At 38.3% G+C, this 22,991-nt stretch overlaps 1 protein-coding gene and 1 long non-coding RNA gene across 12 annotated transcripts in view; one reads left to right on the top strand and one right to left on the bottom strand.

The window, feature by feature from the left end:
- Positions 1-18,683, top strand: part of LOC133252465 (uncharacterized) — a 30,231-nt gene extending 11,548 nt beyond the window's left edge. The window contains exons 2-6 of one of the 2 annotated variants that reach the window (XR_009737941.1): positions 1,371-1,432; positions 2,366-2,405; positions 3,882-3,954; positions 16,143-16,252; positions 18,470-18,683. This is a non-coding gene — a long non-coding RNA (uncharacterized LOC133252465). Of the gene's footprint in view, positions 1-1,370; positions 1,433-2,365; positions 2,406-3,881; positions 3,955-16,142; positions 16,253-18,469 lie in introns of those variants that run through there. The other variant, XR_009737940.1, reaches the window with a different exon arrangement.
- LINGO2 (leucine rich repeat and Ig domain containing 2) overlaps positions 1-22,991 on the bottom strand; it is a 1,446,924-nt gene that overhangs the window by 667,630 nt on the left and 756,303 nt on the right. The gene's annotated exons all lie outside the window — the stretch shown is intronic.

The raw sequence follows: 22,991 nt of genomic DNA, 5'->3' as shown, positions 1-22,991 counted from the left end.
TGTATGGAAAATCTTTACACCTCTAAATTCAAATTCATTCTAAATGAATGATCTTGCCTCTCCTTTGAGAGCTATGTCTAATAAAGCCTAAAATTTGAAAGACTATTAATTCTCTGAATTATTTGTTGTGATAAGCAATATTCCATTGAAGGTCCTCTGACATGTCTTTAATATATTCTAAACTCTTAATATTTTTTAAAAGCCATTGAATTGTCCTCTTTTAACTGGTAAACATCACTGATTATAAATTACATCATAATAAAGCTGTTAAAATAGCAAAATAAATAACACAACACTGAATTTTAAAATGTGATACTGGAAAGGCACACCATATTATGGAGAAAAATGACTCAAACATCAAGATATATATTTGATGATAAAATTACTAGACATTAAAAATAAAGGAATAATTCTTTGAGCACCCATTCAGGAAAAAATAACTGCTTTACAATGGATCAAATATCAGACTGGTAACAGGTTTCTTAACAGCAACATCTATGAAAGAGCAAAGCAGCAACTACAAAGCACTCAGTGTAGTGTCCATGTTCTCTCCACCAAACCGTAGATCATTTATTAGCTTTCCTAAATCCACTGCTATCAAAACTGGTATTCTAGATAAACCTCAATGAATTTAGGGTCTTCTAATAATATTAAGGTAATAGATGCAGAGGATACCTGTGTTACTAAGAGCAGACCCAAGGGCCAAATGACCTCCTACCACTGTGGACAGACAGACCCTGGATTTTTCATTTGTTGAATCCATCTCAGACAATATCTGAGTTGTCTGAGTCAACCTTTCCAGTTAGATTTATTATTTATTTTATAATGTAACAAACATTTCTGAGCTTGTCATTGTATCTTCTAAATGAATTATTTATTTCTTTAAAAGATTATAGCAACTTTCCTAACAATTAAAATAAATTTTTGTCTCTTGGGAGCATTCAAAATACGTATCTACTATATAAGGCAGTTTGAAAAACAAACCACCTTCTATCTTACTTTGTTAAATTTTGTATTATATTGAGATCATGTAGAGTAGAACAGTCAACTCTAAACTGCTCACTAAAATCACTTAGAAATCATTTTCTAGAAAAATAGTAAGAATCCAGGCTTTTTTTTTTTTCCCCCACAGAAGTAGAGTCATGTTATGCATTCCAGATATCAAGGGACCTTAGAGATTATGTCATCTAAACTTTTCATTGTCCAAGTGAGTGAATTTGGCCCCTTGGAGAATTAATGACAATCACATAATTGTAGGGCTGGGACCAGATTCTAGGATTTTGGTTGTCTCATTTAACATTCCTTATATAACCTCCTTTCTTGTTTAGATCTGTACTTGTAAACATTTCCTTATTGTATTCATTTCACAGATATGCACCACTCTGTCCTAGCTAGTCTTTGCAATTCAGGAAATGTGAGGTAAAGAAGACAGGTAAGATCCATGTCCTCTGGGAGTCACTATTTCTTGATCACACATGGCTTTTGCAAAGATTCACTGAAAGACCCACCCATGACTCTTCAGTGCACCATTATCTTCCCAAGCTCCACTTTCTTCAGAGACCCAGGGCATTCCTATTCTGAGCTATAAGCCTGAGGCAAATTCTTCGGGAAGCCTTCCCTGCATCCCTCACTGCCCCAGTCTGGGCTACATGCCCTTGCTTTGTGCTTCCTTAGCACAGTATGCTTACCTCTGTCAGAGCATCACAACTTGGAAAGGTGTTCGTCTACGTCCTTGTTATTCCTTCCTCTTAAACTATGGCCTCCTTGAGGCCTCCTAGTGCTCTGTTTGTTCCAATATCTCTAGTATCTGCATAGTACCTGGAACAGAATGAATGCTCACTAAATATTTGCTGTTGTCTAAATTGAGAATGACTGCATAAACATAAGGTCTTATATGAACCATTTACATCTCACTGTCAATGAGTTTAAAGAAATTAATTTCTCCTGGTAGAGTTGCTATGCTGCATGCTTAGTTGCTCAGTTGTGTCCGACTCTTTGTGACCCCATGGACAGTAGCCCACTAGACTTCTCTGTCTATGGGGATTCTCCAGGACAGAACACTGTGCTCTCTTCCAGGGAATCTTCCCAACCCAGGAATTGAACCCAGGTCTCCCACATTGCAGGCAGATTCTTTACCATCTAAGCCACCAGGAAGGCCCCAAGATACTGGAGTGGGTAGCCTATCCCTTCTCCAAGGGAACTTCCCTACCCAGTAATTGCAGGAGAGCCGGGGTCTCCTGCATTGCAGGTGGATTCTTTACTAGCTGAGCTACCAGGGAAGCCCCTCTGGTAGGATTACTTGTACCTTACTAGCTCCAAACTAATCATTAATAAATAATGTTGAAAATATCCAATGTACTTCTAGGACTACAGTTGACCTTGGAACAACACAAGTTTCAACTGTGGTGAGTACACTTACAGGGGATTGTGTGTGTGTGTGATAGTAAACACTACAGTAACAACAACAACAACGGGGCTTTCCTGGTGGCTCTGTGGTAAAGAATCTGCCTGCCAGTGCAGGAGACACGTTCGCTCTCTGAATCAGAGGGATCACATGGAGAAGGAAATGGCAACCCGTTCCAGCATTCTTTCCCGGGAAATCTCATGGACAGAGAAGCCTGGCAGGCTACAGTTTCCATGGGGGTCACAAAGATTCAGATGCAACTCAGTGACTAAACAGAAACAAACACACTATAGTTACTATGCTATAGTAACTATGCGGTTGAATATAGTAACTATAGTAACTATAACATAGTAACAATAGTATAATATAGTTACTATAGTAACTATAATATAGTAACTATATGGTTGAATCCATGGATGCTGGATCACAAATAATGAGAAATCATGGATATAGATGAACCACATATATATAGAGGGCTGATCGTAAGTTATACTATATTGCTACTGTTTAGAGGGTGGGTGCTCATAAAACCCATGCTATTCAAGGGTCAGCTGATGTCATGTACTCTGTACACGTCTCTCAGCAATGGACAGCTCATATATACACAACCCTCTCATCTGACCAACTAGGATAAAATGCTGATGCTGGAATTTTAACACACAAGAGATAGGCTTGATCAAACTTCTGATAAAATTACTCTGGTTTTCTGTTAAATGCCAAGCTGATTTAAAAATTGCCACATGATGACTTGCAGCTAAAGAAATCCATGATTTAGAACTTGGATGCTTGCCAGAAGGTATTTTTCAGAGTTGAACTCTTGTCTGTGATTAAGGGACAAAGGTCTGCGGTCTACTTTCAGAAACAGAAAACCGTAACAACAAAATCCTCAATGAAATAAAAAACTCTACACATTCCAGTTTAGTTATTACACAGGCCAATTTATAATTCTTTCTCAGCTGGAATCTGATATCGTAGAGTCAATAGACTCATTCAGATCTAAACTTTTATCTTTTTACTGGGGCATGCTCTCTAATTGAACACTGCTTATACTTTGTGCTGGGAATGGGAAAACACTCCAGGATGTCTCTGCATTAAAGGAAGCTATGGGGGTTGTACAACATAATTGTCTTTGAGTTGTATTACAAATAACTCCACAGGAGACACTAAAATTGGCCTACTATCTAAATACTAAGAAAAAGAATGTCAATACTCAATCTAGTATTTGAGGCAATGATATTATTTGGTCTTTTCATGAAAAAAAAAAATCATCATTTTCTCAAACAAGTGAACGCATTATTTATAATACAACATACTTTCTTCATTTTTCTCCATCATTAAGCATTAGGTGTTGTTCCAATTATTAGCAGAAATAGACCCGTGACCTTCTTGCTGGGGTTCACATGAATATCATTCAGAGTAATTCTAAATCAGAGGAATAGTTTTTTGAAAGTTAATCTTGTTTCCTCCTTTTCTTCAGGAATTTCAGGTTGAACACATCAGGCTCCCATCTGGTCACTAAGATGTTTAAGGCCACTTTCAACACTATACTGGTCAGTCTCCTTTCAATATCACAAGTGGAATTATGGGAAAGCATATAAACACACTGCTGCTGCTAAGTCGCTTCAGTCGTGTCCGACTCTGTGCGACCCCACAGACGGCAGCCCACCAGGCTCCCCTGTCCCTGGGATTCTCCAGGCAAGAACACTGGAGTGGGTTGCCATTTCCTTCTCCAGTGCATGAAAGCAAAAAGTGAAAATGAAGTTGCTCAGTCGTGCCCGACTCTTAGCAACCCCATGGACTTCAGCCTACCAGGCTCCCCGTCCATGGGATTTTCCAGGCAAGAGTACTGCAGTGGGGTGCCATTGCCTTCAAGGTGTAATTAAAGTAAATCTATCCTGATGATGAAGAAATATTTTTAATGTAATTTTACTTATATTGGAGTATACTTGATTTACAATGTTGTATTAGGTTCAGGTATACAGCAAAGTGATTCATTTATACCTATACATATATCCATTATTTTTCAGATTTTTTTTTCCCATTTAGGTTGCCACATAATATTGAGTAGAGATCCCTGTGCCATACTGTAAGTCTTGTTGATTGTCTATTTTATATATTAGTGTGTATATATTAAACCCAAACTCCTAACATTGTAAATCAATTGTACTCTAATATACAATAAAAATTAAATTTAAGAAAATAATAATTTATCTAGAATGGAATTTAACATTAGAAAGATTAGGATTAAATCCCTATTCTTCTACATATTAGTTGTATTACTGATTTAAGGCTCAGCTTAAGCATAAACAATTTTGCATTTTAAATATGATACATGCCAAGAGTCTAAAACACTGGTTTTCACACATTAATAGTTTAATGTACTTTAGTCCTTAGTTCATTCTTCACAACCAACAGTGTACAATGTCGTAGTGAACAGTTACAGTAGCCATCTCTAATTCAAAATGGCAAGCTTCCCTGAGGCTTCAAAGTCCTACCTAAACTATCCCTTCAGGCAACTATTAGGATCAAATGCAATTTTTTTTTTTTTTTTTAATTTGCCATCCCTGTTTTAGCTACTCAGTTTACTGCTCTGGGAGATATAAACAAGTTTGAAACACAATGTTTTCTGTAAAAATCTTGAATCTGGTTAGTTAGACAAATAACTTAAATATAAAATAATGAGTAGTGTGAGGTTGAAGACCAGCTTCTTTGAGGTTTATAAGTCTATAATTATAAGTTCAAAGGAGTAATTTATATGGTAAACTTAAAGAGGATGCAAGAGTGGAAAGGGCTCTTAAAAAAACATGTTTTTAAAAATTCTACTTGTTTCCTTCTTCCTCTAACTCCACTTGCTAACCTCTCTGGGCATCAATTTCTTCCTCTTTAAAATAAGCAGATTAAATCTGACATGGTGTTTTCCAACTCTATCATTCTGTGATTAGGTCTAAAGGAATCAGTAGGAATGACTGGAAATTTGGGGAGTGAAAAAGGGTCCACAAAGCCTTTGGAATGAGCATTAAAAGATGAGTTGAGTTCAGGCCGGTAAAAGAGGTAAAGAAGGCAACCCAGATGAGAAAATACTTGTAAGCAATGGCTCTTGATCAGAGGCTTCTAGACAAATTTAAAAGCATGATAATGGTGATGAGGAGGATGATGCAAAATAGTTGAGATTATAGCAATACATCACAATGCACCATCTGCCATTCCATTTTAAGCAAATCACTCCTCAGGCAATAACTGCCAGAGTTTATGCAAAATGTACAATACATTTTGCTCAAATAAAACCATCTACAACTGGAATGCCTTTGCCCCAGCAACAACAGAAGAAAAGGAGCGGGAGGTCTTCATTAATATGTTAATTTGCCCATTTCCTAGCAGCGTTAACATAAAGGCCCTATGCACAGGACCCAATCAACACCATACCACTGTTTCCTTCAAACTTTAGAAAGTATCTCCCCCAAAAACACTCTATGAAAAAAAGAAACCTGGGAGGATTTGAGATTTCATGGAGAAATAGGATTAGATCTGTAAGAATAGACCTATCAGGTCTGGTTTTAATCACTAAAAAAAAATCAGTAACATATTACATAAAGACATTGATAAGATATTTTGAATGAATATTTTTTTTTCTAATTTTATTTTATTTTTAAACTTTACATAATTGTATTAGTTTTGCCAAATATCAAAATGAATCCGCCACAGGAATACATGTGTTCCCCATCCCGAACCCTCCTCCTTCCTCCCTCCCCATACCATCCCTCTGGGCCGTCCCAGTGCACCAGCCCCAAGCATCCAGCATCGTGCATCGAACCTGGATTGGCAACTCGTTTCCTACATGATATTTTACATGTTTCATTGCCATTCTCCCAAATCTTCCCACCCTCTCCCTCTCCCACAGAGTCCATAAGACTGTTCTATACATCAGTGTCTCTTTTGCTGTCTCGTACACCAGGTTATTGTTACCATCTTTCTAAATTCCATATATATGCGTTAGTATACTGTATTTATGTTTTTCCTTCTGGCTTACTTCACTCTGTATAATAGGCTCCAGTTTCATCCACCTCATTAGAACTGATTCAAATGTACTCTTTTTAATGGCTGAGTAATACTCCATTGTGTATATGTACCACTGCTTTCTTATCCATTCATCTGCTGATGGACATCTAGGTTGCTTCCATGTCCTGGCTATTATAAACAGTGCTGCGATGAACATTGGGGTACACGTGTCTCTTTCCCTTCTGGTTTCCTCAGTGTGTATGCCCAGCAGTGGGATTGCCCAGAGATAAATCCACGCACATATGGACACCTTATCTTCGACAAAGGAGGCAAGAATATACAATGGATTAAAGACAATCTCTTTAACAAGTGGTGCTGGGAAAACTGGTCAACCACTTGTAAAAGAATGAAACTGGACCACTTTCTAATACCATACACAAAAATAAACTCAAAGTGGATTAAAGATCTAAACGTAAGACCAGAAACTATAAAACTCCTAGAGGAGAACATAGGCAAAACACTCTCCAACATACATCACAGCAGGATCCTCTATGACCCACCTCCCAGAATATTGGAAATAAAAGCAAAAATAAACAAATGGGACCTAATTAACCTTAAAAGCTTCTGCACATCAAAGGAAACTATTAGCAAGGTGAAAAGACAGCCTTCAGAATGGGAGAAAATAATAGCAAATGAAGCAACCAACAAACAACTAATCTCAAAAATATACAAGCAACTACTACAGCTCAACTCCAGAAAAATAAACGACCCAATCAAAAAATGGGCCAAAGAACTAAATAGACATTTCTCCAAAGAAGACATACAGATGGCTAACAAACACATGAAAAGATGCTCAACATCACTCATTATCAGAGAAATGCAAATCAAAACCACTATGAGGTACCATTTCACGCCAGTCAGAATGGCTGCGATCCAAAAGTCTACAAATAATAAATGCTGGAGAGGGTGTGGAGAAAAGGGAACCCTCTTACATTTTGAATGAATATTATTGACATTTTGACACCTGACTTTCATCTGTCGTCTTCTGATCATGATACATTTCTCAGGGTTTCCCTTCTCCAAAATTTCCATATTTATGCATATGTCTGTTTTACTGCATAGTGCAAGTATGCATACACACTCATTCATATCTGTCACTTTGAGAACCCGTGCACCTTAGCCCACCAGGTCCCTTTGTCCATGGGATTTTTTCAGGCAAGAATACTGGAGTTGGTTGCCATTTCCTACTCAAGGGGATCTTCCTGACCCAAGGATCAAACCTGCGTCTTCTGGAGCTCCTGCAGCTCCTTCATTGGCAGGCAGGTTCTTTAGCCTGTGCCACCCCAGAAGATATTAAGTGCATATTAAAAAGCATCATCTTTTGCACCTAGTCCTTTTTCCTAATGTGTCATACCATGCTTCACAATTCCCATGTGCTAAGTCTTGCCATATTCTCAGAGATGCAGTAACTAGGCTTGCCAGATTCAGCAAATAAAAAACTTAGAATGCCAAGTGAAACTTCAGATAAACAATAAAAGTATTTTTAGAAAAGTGTCCCCCATATAATATTTAGGACATAACTTGCATACTGTTTATCTCTAATATATATAACTCAACATCATGGACTTGATCTGGCAACCGTACCTGTGACTGAAATGATTGATGAACAAAAATCATTTCTGAGCAAATAGTTTTTAAGCCTTCTCCACAAAATTCAAAATGATATATTATTAGTTCCCCATACAGTAGTACCTCATCAAAGTGGATACTCACAGCCTCTTTTATGGCAACCTTTGCCCCTTCCATCCCACATAATCCTAGAAGTTCTAAGGCTATGGCTATCTTTGCTACTGTCCTTCGATTGACTGAGTTTTGAGACTATATTGCTCTATTATGCTTTATTTACTTTTTCCCCTTTGCTAAACATCAGTGTTCTCTCTTTTTAATTTAGCCTAACAATTTGCATTGTCAGATTTCATATTCTTTTCAAAATATAGACCGAATAAAATTTGCATATACTCTCCTAGATTTTTGCATACATTTTGTAAGTTATCTTTGTTAGACATCTATAGTTTTCTTTGACTCAGTCAAAATACGAAGACAAGAGATAAAATCAAACATGTTTATATAAAAGTACTATCAGCAAATTGCCATTAGGGTATATATTTAATTTCCAAATGCTAGTCACTTTATTTTCACTAATGTGGAAACATTATGTAAACCACTGATTTTGCCATACACTAAGGACCAGCTCTTGAAATTTACAGAGTGGTATAAAGGAAATTTAGTTTAACTCTTCAAAGACTGAAAAAAAAAAAAAGCTTTTTTGTGTGTGAAAATTCTGGAGCATTTCCAACACAAAACTTTAAGCAGCAATGAATTATTCATTTTTATTTGGAGAAAATTATGGACTAACAGCTTAATAAATAAAATAGTATGCTAAAATTGTAGTATTGGTATCTAAAGACATAAAAATGAATTTTAAACTGTTATGAGAGCTTTCTACCTTATTTTACAAACTGGTAATGTTTCAAGAAGAGTCATTCAGATTTACAAAAATGAGGCAAGTATAAGTGGCAAGATACTGAACCAACAGCAGAGTCTCTCATTCTCATTTCTTATAAAAGCAGAAGTCAGATGATACTTAATAGAGGTTTCCTAACTGTGCTTTCTCATCTGAAAAGTAGGGATAATATCTTTTCAGAGAGCTTGGGTTGAGGGAAAGAAAAGTGGAACAGACATTCCCTATTTAATCTCTTTTTCTCTGGGTCCACATTTTACCTATAGCAGAGGAACTTACACCACTCATTTTCCAGAAGGGAGGCTAGAGGAGTGAATGCAGGCTGAGTGGAAAGGCGAGGGGAATGAGAGATGGAAAAAAGAGGAAGAGAGGGAGGTTTGAGTTCAACAAATCAGTATCAGATCCTGCTTTAAATAATGTCTCATATTCAGCTGAAGGAGATGATGAGATTTAAAAATGCCAAAACAATCTTTTTGTTGTTGATGATTTTTTTTTTTTTTTTAAATTCTCAAGATTACTCCTCAGATGTTTCTTCCTAAATGCACTTTTCCCCCAGGAAAAAGCAGGCTTTAGACACTTCCATTTGTTACATTAGGAAACAAAACAAAGGCTTTGAACCTGCCTTGGGAATGAAGATACTTCTTCAAGTTGACATTTCTTAAACATTCATTGTATATTTATTCAACATTTGGTGGAGAGGTGAAACTAACAAGAAAGAAAAAAGGTAGGATCTCCAATTATACTCAAAGTTTGATCCCCACATCCAGATCTCCAAACAGTTCAGCTCTGAACTCAGCTCAAGACAGGAGAGTTGACCCTAACAGCCCACACTTGCAAGGCTGACTGTAGAGGCCAGAGGACAGCATCAGAAAACTTCCAAATATGCAGACTCTCCCCGCGAGTTCTTACGAATAAAACTTCCTCCATCATACATTTCTAATGATGTTTAATGCCTCCAATGGACGAAATCCAGCCTGCGCTTTGTCAGTCTTGGTAAGGCAATACCTTGGGCCCTGTTCATGAAACTTGTCATCATAGAAGGAAGGACTTAGGACATAAATGTGTCATTGGAATCCTGATTGAGTTGAGAATCTCAAACTTAGGTTGTTTAATTACAACAGGTAATGAATGAGTTGGAGAAGGCAATGGCACCCAACTCCAGTACTCTTGCCTGGAAAATCCCATGGACGGAGGAGCCTGGTAGGCTTCAGTCCATGGGGTCGATAAGAGTTGGACAGGACTGAGCGACTTCACTTTCACTTTTCACTTTCATGCATTGGAGAAGGAAATGGCAACCCACTCCAGTGTTCTTGCCTTGAGAATCCCAGGGACCGGGAAGCCTGGTGGGCTGCCGTCTATGGGGTCGCACAGAGTCGGACACGACTGAAGCAACTTAGCAGTAGCAGCAGTGAATGAGTTACCTGCATTATCTGGCAGTGCTGAGGTCTGAAAGTGACTGCAGATTGTACATATCCTGTTTTGTCACTAGATTGTGCCTTTGAGAAAAACTATGCTTAGAACAAGAATTGTTTTTGTTTTCCTTTAAATAAAAGAAGGTCTGTAATACAATGCTGCTGCTGCTGCCGCTAAGTTACTTCAGTCGTGTCCGACTCTGTGTGACCCCAGAGACGGCAGCCCACCAGGCTCCGCCATCCCTGGGATTCTCCAGGCAAGAACACTGGAGTGGGTTGCCATTTCCTTCTCCAATGCATGAAAGTGAAAAGTGAAAGTGAAGTCTCTCAGTCATGTCAGACTCTTATCGACCCCATGGACTGCAGCCTACCAGGCTCCTCCGTCCATGGGATTTTCCAGGCAAGAGTATTGGAGTGGGTTGTCATTGTAATACAATGAGAGATTAGTAAATGGTAGCTAATATTTTACTTCAGTATTCCCAGCACCTAGAAAAGTACCTGAATTAAGAGATACTCATGAAATATTTGATGAATTGATGAAAGTAATTAGATTAAACATGATGGCATTTTTTTGTTTGTTTGAGGAGTGGTATTATTTATTTCAAACTTAAATATCTATTGGACATTGGAATTCCATTTTAAAGATGAAGTTACATAATAAAAATGAAGCTTCTCTGTGAGTCTAGCTGCTAAACAAATCTAATATATTACCATGCTACTGCTAAGTCACTTCAGTCGTGTCCGACTCTGTGAGACCCCATAGACAGCAGCCCACCAGGCTCCCCCCTCCCTGGGACTCTCCAGGCAAGAACACTGGAGTGGGTTGCCATTTCCTTCTCCAATGCAGGAAAGTGAAAAGTGAAAGTGAAGTCGCTCAGTCGTGTCTGACTCTTAGTGACCCCATGAACTACAGCCTACCAGGCTCCTCCGTCCATGGGATTCTCCAGGCAAGAGTACTGGAGTGGGGTGCCATTGCCTTCTCCAAATATATTACTATAGTTAGGCTCTTTCACTTAATGAAGGGTTGTGAACCAATTGGTGTAAGTAATTGAAAATATGATTAGCAATTTATTTCCTTCATATCACATTAGTTAAGGAGACACCTTAAGTGGGTTCACAGTTCAATATCACCTAGTTTTCATGAGATACCATTCTGTTCTTTTTGACCAGTTGATACTTAAATACAATTCAGGGATTCATAGAGGATTTAAAAGATGAATTTCCATTGATTAAAAAGTATGTCACAAGAAATATACTATATAAATTGCTACAATTAAGTGACTCACCATTTTTTGGTACTGTTAATGAGTAAGTGCATCACCATTTATTGATACTGGTAATGAGTACATTCTTTGCCCCAGCTTTGTTGATACGAATCCTATTTTCATTCGCACAAAGCCACAATGGCTCACTGATGGGGATGTGTTAGGTGGGTGCCGGGTAAACAGAAGAACTTAGGCCATGCTGAGATGGCAGCATCTGTTCAACTCCATCCAATTTTTGCATGAAGGGACAATATTCCTAGTTTTGCTATTGCTTTTGACCTTTCCATGGACTGGATTTTTGACTCCTTCCAAGTTTTCTAACATTGTCAACTAATTCTGTTGACAAACCAACAACAACAAAATTGTCAACAACACTGAATCACTGAGGCTAATGCAGTTGAAGATCTTTATCCAGTTCACAGCATTCCAGCTTGTTACTGCTGTTCTATTTTGCTTTCCAGAATGCTATGCTGAATCTATTGCTTTCTGTCCTTGATGATTTCTTTGGTAACAATGCATGTTCTTCTGGTTTAGGTGAACCCATAGGAAACTGGTACTTGCAACATTAGCTCTGTAAAGAAAATCTGAGTCTCTGTATTAATTAAATATTGGCATACTGCTGCTATAAAGCAAACAACTACAAATTATAAGTACTACACAATAAATGAGCATATATTTCTTGCTCATGAGTTTGTAGATCAGCTGGGGTGCCTACGCTTCAGGCTACAGTATTTGGAGCAGTTCTACATGTTGCCTGTTGGAAGGTTGCCTTTCCTCCATGTATTTAGCATCATCTCCCAAGAACCAGTAGGCTAGTGGGGCATATTTACTTTATGTGAAGGCAGAGGCCTAAGAGAAAAGTAGAAACGTGCAAGCTCTCTTGAAGGCTTTGAGCCTGGTAAACTGCTGTTTCTATCTACATGGTGGTGGTAGTGGTTTTGTTGCTAAGTCATGTCTGACTCTTGTGATCTCATAGACTGTTGCTTGCCAGGCTTCTCTGTCCATGGGACTCTCCAGGCAAGAATACTAGGTGGGTTGCTATTTCTTTCTCCAGGGGATCTTTCCAACCCAGGGATCGAACTCACATCTCCTGCATTGCAGGCAGAATCTTTACCGATTGAGCCACCAGGGAAGCCCTTCTATCTACATACCATTGGCCAAACAAGTCACGTGGCTAAGCCCAAAGTCAAGGAGAGAAGAATTCACTTTTCCCAGGATAAGTCATGGCAAGAATGTAGATGCAGGGAGGGAGGAAGACTTAGATCCAAGCATTCAAACTATTAAATACTATACAGTTTCTTGCTTTGATAATACAAGAGGTCATTGACTTTATTGATAACATGTTAAGGTCATGGAATGGAATCTTTTCTGGGCCTTCTGGAATTTTTCTTTCTTCTATTTGACAACAATATCTTGTATTATAGCAATTCTACCTTGAGTTTTCCATTTCTCACTAACACTCCATAATCTTGTTATTCTTATTTTCCGTTCTTTCTAAGAAATTGGTTTAATTTCCTGTCTTACTTTATATACAACACTGCTTACTTAAAATGTTTGCTTCCCTTAAAAAAGCCCATACATTCTGAAAAATCAGCAAACTAAATAGCTATTAAATTATTCTACTGAATTAAATATAGAAACTTAGAGCAAAGGAATAGAAATTAACATTGTAAAATCACAGAAAAAATATCTGTATACTTAAATCTTGCCTGTATGGCAGCAGGAATGCAGCTGAGTTTAAAACTTTACTTATTATTCAAGGTACATTATTCTGGTGTTTTGCCAAAAAAAAAAATTAAAAAGCTGTTCCTTTATTTTAAAATGGTTGAGTAAAAATTTTTAAATTGTATACATACATTTTTAAAAGCATAAATGTAACAGGAAAAGACAGTATATTATCTGTAATTTTAACAGTGACTTTTCTACTTGACCCCAAAACTCCACTCCAAAGAAATTACTTCAGGGAAATGGTTAGATATTTAGTTCGTGTATTTGCTTTTGAGAATGTTCACTGCATTTTTCATTATAGTAACCCCTATGGAAAAATATCTAGAGTCCAACAATTCAGGAATTTCATATAAATTTCATCATGTTCATAAAATGGATAACTAGGTTATTTTGAATCATGCTTTATGAGAATGTTAAGTGGGCAATGGGCATAATATAATTTGCATAAGGGTAAAATATTTTCAAAATTATATTTAATGTGCCTTAGATTTTCACAGGAGTCGCAGATTATACTGACATTCTGATAAAAGCTATAAACCTCCCAGCTACAGAAAAGCACTCATGTACACAAACAACAAAATGGCATGCAACTGGGGCTGGGAGTATGAAGTTTTGGCATTTTTGACATGTTGGATAAAGAAAGCCTGATAAATATTGTGATGGTTAAAAAGAAAGAAGAAAAAGAAAAAGGGCAAGAATTGTATCTATTTTTTATTTACAAAAAAAGTTTTCGTACACTTTGAAAATATTTGGGAACTTCAATAGCAAGTGGGGAAAAGTTTTGCCACAAACACAGAGATACGGTGAGTAATACCGAATCCATACGCACACGTGCATACACACACTCACAGAGCCAAGTCAGAGAGCTGCATTTCCACATCTGCAGGTATGAAAACAAAGGGAGTAGCCGAATCCACAACAGGAAGTGTCACTGATATCACGATGGTTGAAGTTTCAAGGACGATCCAGTCCTGGGCTTTAAACGCTCTTGGTGATAGATGATGTGACCTCTGGCCTCAGCTAAGCCAGAGAGCTGGACCTGAGACTCCTACACAAATGAAGTTTTCTTGGCCAAGAACTATGGTGGCATTTTGCATATTTTATTATTTTGTTTTTAATAATGAGACAATACTGATTTTTGATGGTGTCTGGTCACTCAAGATTCAGCAGTTTGAGTGTTCTAGACTATAGACAAATTTAGGTAAAGGGTATGGACTCTCATCTGAAAGAACAGGTACCAGAGACTGAAGATGTATGTGTTCATCCATGCTCAGTGGCTGAGTCATGTCCGATTCTTTGCAACCTATGGACTATAGACTGTAGCCCGCCAAGTCCCTCTGTCCATGGGATTTCCCAGGCAAGAATACTGGAGTGGGTTGCCATTTCCACCTCCAGGGAATCTGGGTCAATCTCTGACCCAGAGATTGAACCCGCATCTTCTGCATTGCTAGGCAGATTCTTTACCACTGAGCCACCTGGGAAACCCCAGAGACTGAAGATACGCACTGCCAATAACAGATTTTTAATTCTCTGTGCCTAAGTATGGTAGGGAAACTACAGACATGATATCCAATTTTACATGATTTTTATTTTTCTAGAATTCCTTCCACTCCTTCCTTCCCTCAAATAACTCAAAAGTGAACACATATGTTCACTGGTTAGGGATTCTTAGTCCTTAAAAAAATAAACTCTGTATTGCCTCAACTATTTTAAGTGTAGTCACAGGTTTATCCAGGCAATTTTTCAATATTTTCCAGTTAAGAGGAAAAGTAAGGTCACTGAAAAAATATAACTGCCACTGTGCATCTAGCAGAGTTGAGCAGCAACGCACGAATGAATAGAATACCTCCACTTGCCCCAAGCCAGTCATGTGGGAGAACCTTGAATAAGCCAGTCATGCGCAAGAAACAAAGGTGGACAGAGGTGGTTGAATGGGTCGCTGAATGTGCCTTCAATGCTGAATATATTCAGTGTGTTCTAATTCCATAAAAAAACCATGATAAATGTAACTCCAAGTCAAGAATCTACTCAAGAACGCATCAATAAGCAACCAGCTTGACAGAATTTGAACAGACCCATGTGCCACAGTAACTACACCGAGTTATAAAATATGGTACTTGGTACCACATAACTTTAATGGCGAAGTGATAACTGACTGCTACAGATGTGCTACCAGTGTGATTTAAAAACTTTAGGGAGCTGTGGAAATGTGAGAATGAACAGAAATACTTTCTAGGGTTATAAGGCTAATTCTTATATGTGGTTTAGAATCAGCCTTTTCACTCGATAGCGTTATAACACTATGGGTTCTGGAGTCAAGCCGACCAAAGTTTAATCCATTCTTCAACTCTTAGTGGCAGTGGAACTCCGGACAAGTTACTTCACTTATTGGAGAGTCGGTTTCCTCATCTGTAAAATGGGAGCACCCATCCTCTTTGTCAATTTCTGTTGATGATTAAAAGAGAAAACGTGCAAAAGGGCTTTGTGTAGGGTTGGATACAATAATTACTCAATAATGTGAGCTCTCTTCAAATGAGTTCTCATAACTTCCCTCACTGTACCACATCAGTCTTCTCCTAGTCACTGCTAAAATATTCCTTATTCCTTTCATGTGTAAGCACATGAATTCCCACAATGTCTGATGTGAGCAGGCAGAACTTCAACAGATAATAGGGACACGTCTCTCACCAAGAAAGGATGATAATAGCTACTGTTCATTGAGGAAGTGACTTGTGGTAGATACATGAAATGTGATGTATTGTGTATCATATACATTTGACTAGTTCTCAGCATAATCAGTTTCCTTCTTTTAACAGATAACGAAAAAGGAGAAATCATTGATGCTAGTAACTAGCAGAGACTGACCTCAAATTGAGATCTCTCAGACTCTAAATTTAAGACACCTACTTCCAACAATGTCTCTGTTGTAGGTCGACTTGTGTCCTCCCCCGCCCCCCAGATTCATGTTAAAGTCCTAGCCCCAAGTATCTGAGCTATCTGGAAGCAAGGTTATTAAAGATATAATTCCTTAAGATGAGATCATACCTGATAAGGATGGGCCCCTAATCCAACAGGAATAATATCCTTACAAAAAGGTAAAATATGGACATAGGCATACACATAGGAAATGCCACATGAAGTTGGAGGCAGAAAGTGGGTGATGGAGCAGAAGCCAAGGAATGCCAAAGATTGCCAGCAAACCACCAGAAGCCAGGAGAAAGACTGGGACAGATTTTCCCTCACATACCTCAGAAGGAGCCAACGCTGCAGACACCTTGACTCTGAACTCCTGGTCTGCAGACTTTGAGACACTGAATTTCCAAAGTTTAAACCACCTGGCTTGTGGTACTTTATTATGTCAGGCCTAGTAAACTAACACAGTCTCCTCTTTTCTCATTCCCTTTCATTAGTATTATCTGCATATTGATTCTTTTCATATGTAGAATACCAAGTAATTTTGATTATTTTTGAGGCCTTCCAAAAACTAATATAATTTATTTAGAAAAATGGTCATGAACTTCCAGCACTATGGTAGTCTAGGTTACTCAAAACCACCTCCTTCTATGAACATAGAGGAATGCTGGATAAAATAAGTGCAAAAAATATTTTAAAACAGTTAAATTGAAAAGAAATACAAGTTAGTCAGAGCTGAAGAGAAATTTAGTAAACTAAAAATAGAACTGAGGGTATTACCTGGAATTCAGCTCAGAGAATCATTTAGGGATAACTGAAGTGAACACTTGAAGGGAAGGATATGATGAAAAGTAATAATGCATGTACAACATTAATTCAATAAGGGAACAGACAGAAGAGGAGAGGGAGAAGCAATATTAAAAGTGCAAATGGGAACTTCCCAGTGGTCCACTGGCTGAGTCTGTGCTCCCAATGCAGGGGGCCCAGGTTCGATCCATGGTCAGGGAACTAGATCCCATAAGAGGCACCGAAGATAAAAGATCATGTGTGCCAGAACTAAGACCTGGTGCAGCCAAACAAGTAATTAAAATAATAAATTTATTAAAAAAACAAAGTGCAAAGGATTCAAAATTATCCATAATTGAAGAAAGGCATGAGTGTTGAAGCAAAGCAATGAGTATCAAACGTGATGAATGAAGGACAAACCCATACTTCAACATTTCATTAAGAAACTTCCTAAATATCAAAACCCCTAAAATTCCTAAAAAATAATGACTACCATATTGAAACAGTCCTACAATCAACCTCAATAGAGGAGAGAAGACAGGGAAAGCATACATTTAATGTGTAAAAGGAAAAGATCTGTCACTCTACAATTGTATATCCAGTTGGACTTTCCATCAAGAGTGAGGTCAAAATAGACATTTTCAGTCAAATGCAGAGAAAGTAGCACTCACAGATCTTACTGAATGAAGTGCTACCAGAAGCACTTCAACAAAATAAAGTTTAACTCAGAAGAAAATGCTGAGTATAAAATACAATAACAAGCAAATAAGTTAATGAATGTATTGGTTATAAAAAGGATTGAAAATAATGACTCAGTTTAAGGGCTTATATTCAAAATAGAGATAGGACAGAGCTGACGGTGCTGTTTCTAAATGTAGGCCCCTCCCTCTTTCTATAAAGATTCTTGCCTGGTTGAATGTCAGTAGTGGGGGGTGTGGTGAGGTGGGGTGGGGTGGATGGGAGGGGGGAAATTGGCGTTTGGACAGAAGTCTCCCTTTCCCATCTCCTGCCCCCTCTCCCAATCCACCTACCCACCCCCACACACACCCACACACCCGACATGAAAAATGGGAGAGACGATTGATTGAAAAGATTCTAAGGTCTTTGTATTTGGAGGAGGACAAGGTCGATATCTGTTAATTTTAGACATGGTTAGGACAAGCATTTCTTAAGTATTAAATCATTAGATTTAAGACTCTCACTAAAAGAATACAAATAGAATAAGAACTTCAAATTAAACAAGGTATAAAGGAGTATCAAGAAAAAAACTCAAAAAAAGAAAGAGAAAATAATTTTTAAAATCAAAGAAAGAATAAAAGAGGAAAAAATACACACAAAATAAGGCAACATATCCAAATAGGTCATTATTCTCAAAAAAAATGTGGTGGATGGATAAAACTTCCCAGTTTTAAGTCAGAGATTTTTCAAATGTCTTTTTTTACAGCTATGTTTATAGGAGACACACCCAAACATAGTTTCCTTGAGGAAGTTTGAAGTGAAAGATAGCAGAAGAAAACAAATCAGGTAATACCATTCTAAAAAAGGTATGGTGCAATATTGAGACAACATTGATTTTAAGTAAGATCTATTTTAGAGTGGTTTATTTTATCTTCATGTAAGCAACATAATGATGAAATTTTTCTATGGCATTAATCAATATATCCTAAGTTTAAATCTATAATAAGTAGTACCTGGCACATATGTGTTCAGAAATGTTTGAGTGAATGTTGAATGAATATTAATAGAAAAAAGTATCAGAGAGTTAGTACCATTCTGAATCTATATGGCATTAACAGCCTCAAAAAATAAATAAGCACTCCTTATATTTTAAATATATGAATACAATTGGATATGAGCATACACACACATGAAATTTTAGAAGAAACAAAGGCAAGCAGTTTGCAAGAAACAGTGAACCTTGTAAATAAATCCTCATACCATCTGCCAGACTGTGCCACCTGTTGGAGCTAGACAATGTAATGCTAAATTACAGGTACTGTGACTCATACCAATGACACTGTTGTGTAATATCATGCTTGTGTTCTCATCTCTGCTTATTTAATAAAGGTATGGGGTGCACAGATAAATCAGTCATCTTGTTTCACCGAGTCCCGGATGCTAACAGGACAAGGTGATCTTCAAATTCTGTTTTCAATGTGATTATGTGGCTGTCTCCTTCACATTGCTCAGTAGCATCTGGTGAGCATGCAATGTGAATTGCTAATTTCAACTCTAGCTGTAAAATGAGTCCAGATTCAGTAGAGAATGCGGAAGCAGCTGGTAAACAATATGAGATCCCACAGGCTTCACTAGCTGGATACACTTCAACAGGATGCCTGACTCATTTTTATCTCATCCTTTTCTCTTATCCAGTGATGCTGCAAAATTTGACAAGCATTTCTAGAAAGAAAGCTTGGATTATGATCTGTGGATGGAGGGAGTGATTTCAAATCCAAAAGAAATAACACAAGTCTGAAAAAGCAAACCCTTGCCTTATTGCCTTTTCCAGAACTATCACATGTGGCTACAGCCATGAGGAACTCACTTTTCATACCATTTCTCAGGCCTCTTTGCCATTATCTTCTGCACGAAATAGAAAAACAATCACTCAGTAACAATTTTATATCTGTTTAATCAAGGAATGATCTCAGTCACTAGGACTTAGGTAATAAAACTGTGTAGGTGCCATCATCACCCCACTAAGCTAACAGTTTAAAAATTAGGTTAAATCTATATCTGAGGGACTTCCTTGGTGGCCCAGTGGTTGGGAATCTACCTGTCAATGCAGGGGACAGAGTTTGATCCCTGGTCCAGGAAGATCCCACATGCTGTGGAACAAATGGGCCTGGTGCCACAACTACGGAGCCCACTCACCCTAGAACCCGTGCTCTGCAACAAGAAAACCCACTGCAAGGAGAAGTCTGGGCGCAGAAATGAAGACCCAGCATAGTCAAAAATAAATATATATTTAAAAAAACGCTATGTCTCAGCAAGATGAGATTTGTTTTGCCATCAGAAAGTGTTCCAGTCTGCACCTTGTCATCACAATGTCATTGGCTGGAATCTTGCCCAGGTGGATATTTACTTAACCTATTGCTCTGAGCTCTGAATCCTTATAAACTTTAGTTTTTCTCATGTTTCCATTAAAAAGAGGCTTTTATTTCTTGTGGCTTTATTTTCCTACCTACCTAAGAGGCAAGTTCATACCAAAAGAAAGGTAAAAACAACTGAAGCTATGCAATATTTCCCAGCAGAAAACCATTTCATCCCGTTATCTAAGATAATGTCCAGAAGTCAGTGGAGGAATTTAGTAGTTAACTTACCTCAGAATACTGAAACAAACTGTGATTTTTTCAAGATGGAGAATAGCTTTGGCTCAGCAGTGAAATTCCTGGAGGTGAGCATGGCAACCCACTCCATTATTCTTGCCTGGAGAATCTCATGGACAGAGGAGACTGGCAGGCTACAGTCCACAAGGTTGGAAAGAGTCAGACATAAACTGAAGTCACTTAGCACACGCAAAACAGTGAAGTTAAAAACAGGTGCTTCTCCTAAGGAGGAGGGGCACTTTTCTAACACAGGTTTATGTAATTTGGTGAAGTTAAGTGGTCCTGATGAGAATGGCTTAATTAATCAGAAACTCCGCTTTCAGAATAACATCTACCAGCAGAAGAACAAATTCTCAAGACAGCATCATGGATAGAAAAACAAGGAGAAGAGTCAACTTTCCAGATAGGGAAGAAAATTTCATGTTTGGTTACTTAATTTTCAGAATCAGAGGTCTCAGAAGCCATGTTTATTAATTATACATAAAACAAAGTAAAAGAGTCTGGTGAGGCAACAAACATGCTCTCATTTCTCTGACACAAATGCCCAGAAATGCACATTGATGGCATCTCCTTTGTGGATAGCAAAAATCACTGCAAGGAGTAGCTGGCCAAGTTTGGATTATAAAAATAGAACCCGCCCACTGGGTTCTTCAATATGGAAAATCAGTACCAGTGCTGAATTTTTCAACTTAAAATTTAGAAGAACTGCATATTCTAAAGGAAAATAAATATTAGAAACCTATCTTCTTGGTGAGAGAGGCCCAGGGACCTAAGATAAGGTATTTTCAGAGGAGAGAAAAAGCTGCTACAGTGCTACTCTTGATGAAGACTGTTACATATCGGGTTCTCTAGCAGATGCTAAAATGGTGTTTTCAGTGCAAGAGGTTCACTAGGTATTAACATCTATGAAAAGAAAGGTAAGAATCAGGATTAGGCAAGGAAAGAAGCCAAAATGTGATGCCGGAAGCAAAACCTCAGGCGGGGAACTCTAGAGTGGAAACTGCCTGAGAACGTTGATTCGCAACAGGCTGAAATGGTCGTTTCTGGCTTGCTCAGAAACCAGCTGCTGGAAGCACAAGAGGTGGAGTGAGGCACCCTCTCCAATTAGAGTGGAGCCTGAAGCACACGCAGCTGCAAGGCATGTGCTGATAGCTCTTCTTGCCGCTCGACAGCAAGGCCTTCCTTGAAGCAGAACCTGGGCAGCACATCTCCACATCTACCAAAGAACCCTAAAGAGAAAATGGCTCTCTGAGACATTCTTGTGCCCTGGATGCCCAGAAAGCATCCACACAAGTATGCCCAAGAATCAAATTTCAATGTTTTACATTTTATGCTCATTTAGACAAATGATCCTTTCTGCCTTCACCTCTGATTGACCTCAAAGAGTTCTCTTTAGTATGATTAAGAATCATCTAAGGCACCTGTTGCAAATACAAATTATTAGCTAGGATCATGGGTGTATGATCCTCGGTCACTCACTCCTGTCTGACTCTTTGTGACCCCATGGACTATAGCCTGCCCCAAGTTCCTCTGTCCATAGGATTTCCCAAATAAGAATACTGGAATGGGTTGTCATTTCCTACTCCAGGGCATTTCCCTGACCCAGGGATTGAACCCACATCTCCTGCATCTCCTGCATTAGCAGGAGGATTGTTTATAGTTGAACCACCTGGGAAGCCATTAGCTAGAATCCCCAAGGATTAATTCTTGGAAGCAGCCTTGAGTTCAGGGGTTAGGATTTTTGCATTTCAGCAGTATTGCTGTGGGTGAGAAAAACTTGAAAAAACATCCCTAAAGCTTCAGTAGACTCCACTTCATTCAAAAGTCCCGTACTTAGAAAGTAGAGGGCATTCGAGGAAACTGCACAAAGGAGGAGAAAGAGAAGGCAAATGAAGAGCACAAAAACAGTGGGCATGAAGCGAATACCAGGGGAGAAGCAGGCTCCAGGGACAAATACAAGAAAATGTGAATTCCGAGTTACAAGATAAATGACTCGTGGGAAAACAATACACAACATAAGAATATAGTCAATATTACTATAATTATTTTGGGATTCCCAGGTGGCTCAGTGGTAAAGAATTTGCCTGCCAATGCAGGAGACGCGAGTTTGATCCCTGGGTCAGGAAACTCCCTTGGAGGAGGAAATGGCAACCCACTCTACTGTCCTTGCTTGGGAAATCCCATGGACAGAAGAACCTGGTGGGCTCTAGTCTGTGGGGTTGCCAAGAGTTGGAAGCGACTGAGCACACACTGTGATTATTTTATGCAGTGGCAGGTTTTAGTGGACTTGTGATGGCCATTTTTAATATATTTGATTATTGGATCACTATGTTGGGCACCTGAAATTAACATAAAATGCATATCTTCAATAAAAAATATATGTAGTTGCAAAAAAGAAAAGAAAATATGTCTTTTGCCAAATATTCCAGGGTAGATAAATTTGGGGGAAGAAGGGAGCAGACCTTTCTAAAATGCAAATAAGATGTCAAATGATATATGTGCTACATGAAGAAATGACAACTGCATATAAAAACAGAAAAGAAATATGAGACTTTCAAGTATCAAAGTTATCCAGGGGTCTTTAACAGATTTAACAAGCCTCTGAATGTCCCACTTACAACTCAATCAGTCTAATGC

The sequence above is a fragment of the Bos javanicus genome, chromosome 8, assembly GCF_032452875.1.
Source record: "Bos javanicus breed banteng chromosome 8, ARS-OSU_banteng_1.0, whole genome shotgun sequence".
Taxonomy (NCBI): Eukaryota; Metazoa; Chordata; class Mammalia; order Artiodactyla; family Bovidae; genus Bos; species Bos javanicus.
This window is presented reverse-complemented; position numbering and strand designations above follow the sequence as displayed.